Consider the following 2,417-nt stretch of genomic DNA (forward strand, 5'->3'; position numbering starts at 1 on the left):
CTCTTCCTCACAAATACCCACTTATATCCCACTGGTTTAACATTATAAGGTGTCCGGATAATCGATCCAAAGACATTCCTTTTCTTAAATGATTCTAACTCCACGTTTATGGCTTCTTTCCATTTGAGCCAATCTGATCTTTGAGTGCACTCTAGTATAGACGTGGGTTCATGATCCTCATCTAAGTCCATCACATCAAGGGCTACTTGGTATGCAAATATATCATTGATGTCGACATCTTTCCGGTTCCATCTTGTCCCAGACATTAAATAATTAATTGAGATCTCATCATTAGCACCTTCAGTACCATGAGGCTCGGCGTCCCGAGTCTCATTGGTTGGTACCTTAGGCATGGCCATTTCGGCCTTGTCTGGACAATCTATGACCTCGGTTTCTTTTGCACCTTTCTTTAGTTTCCGAGGTCTTTTATCTTTGGAACCAATTGGTCTACCACGCTTAAGACGTGCTTTAGACTCTGTAGCCACTTGATTGTGTCCATCTTGGACATCAATACTTATTGGTGCATTACAAGCTGGTATATAGGACTTAGTCACTCTTTTCGGGTCAGCAAAGGAATCAGGCAATTGATTAGCTAGCTTTTGCATATGAATTATTTTCTGGACTTCTAAATCACATGATTGAGTCCGAGGATCTTGCCATGATAAGGATGTTTGATTCCATACAATTTCTTTGCCCAGCTTGTTATTTTCTCCCCCTAATGTTGGGTACTCTGATTCATCAAAATGACAATCAGCATATCTGGCCTTAAATAAATCTCCAGTAGTAGGCTCAAGATATTTAATAATGGTTGGAGAATCAAAACCAACATATATTCCCATCCTCCTTTGAGGTCCCATTTTTGTTCTCTGTGGTGGAGCAATAGGGACGTACACAGAACATCCAAATGTTTTGATATGGGATACGTCTGGTTCATGACCCGAGAGTAATTGGGATGGAGAATATTTATGTTCACTGGATGGCCTTATGCGTATTAATTCAGCAGCATGTAATACCGCATGTCCCCAAGCTGATACTGGTAGCTTCGACCTCATGAGTAATGGTCGAGCAATCAACTGGATTCTTTTAATGAAGGATTCGGCCAATCCGTTCTGTGTATGTACATGTGCCACGGAGTGTTCCACACTTACCCCCATGGACATACAGTAATCATTAAAAGCTTGGGAACTGAATTCGCTTGCATTGTCAAGACGTATAGTCTTTAGTGGAAAATCTGGAAAATGGGCTCGCAGTCTTATGATCTGTGCCAATAGTCTTGCCAATGCTAAGTTTCTAGATGATAATAGACAAACATGCGACCATCTGGTCGATGCGTCAATGAGGACCATAAAATATCGAAATGTCCCACAAGGTGGGTGTATTGGTCCACATATATCACCATGTATTCTTTCCAGAAAGTTTAATGTTTCCTTACTCACCTTTCCAGGTGATGGCCTTATTATTAATTTCCCTTGTGAGCATGGAATACATGTAATGCTCATAGGGATAGTTATCCTATCTTTCAAGGAATGGCCAGTTGAGCTCGAGATTATTTTGCGCATCATGGATCTGCCAGGATGGCCAAGCCTTTCATGCCATTGTTTAAAGGCTTCTCTGAACTCATTAGGAATTGAAGTGTTAGCCTCACTCGATTTTATATTGGCACAATAGAGGCCTATTGATATAGCAGGGATAGTCTCTAGGACTTTCTTATGGCCTTGGGCATTTTCATAAATCAAGAGGAATTCTTTCTTTCCCTCGCCCCTAGTTTCAACATGTAGATCATTCATGCGAATGTCTTTGAAACTTAACAGATTTCTCTTTGATTTAGGAGAATATAATGCATTAGAGATTTCTAAATGCGTGCCTTTAGGCATCACTAAGTGAGCCGGGCCATGGCCTTCAATAAGGCTGGCCGGTCCTGCTATAGTATTTATTTTGGCACTCTTTAAAATGAGGTTAACAAAATATCTTTTGTCTTTTAATATAGTGTGACTTGATCCACTATCCACTACTAGCTGGTTCTTGTCTTCTTTCATTTCTGAAAATAGACAAGAGTCAACACCTTTGATATTACTTTAAGGTTTAAAGTATGTTTTAATGGCTTTGTTTTATGTTCTTAATAATTTCAACTTTGTATAAGGCATATATAAAGTAAAAACTTTATTTCATAAATAGAATTGCCAAAGTCATAGAACAAAAGACATAAAGCCAAATCAAGAATTCAAAATGCAAAGACAAAAGCAATATGATATCGAAATCTTCATATTCAGCCACTTGTAAGGAGGTCTGAAGTCTCAAAGTCCTCATGATCATCTTTGTCATGGGCTTGATCATCCTCATGGTCCAGATCATTCTCATCATCATAATGGACCAAATTTGCCTCAGAGTTCTTGCCCTTTATGCTCTCCTGGTAGAGC

This window comes from Brassica napus, unplaced genomic scaffold (genome assembly GCF_020379485.1).
Source record: "Brassica napus cultivar Da-Ae unplaced genomic scaffold, Da-Ae ScsIHWf_1633;HRSCAF=2249, whole genome shotgun sequence".
Classification (NCBI taxonomy): Eukaryota; Viridiplantae; Streptophyta; class Magnoliopsida; order Brassicales; family Brassicaceae; genus Brassica; species Brassica napus.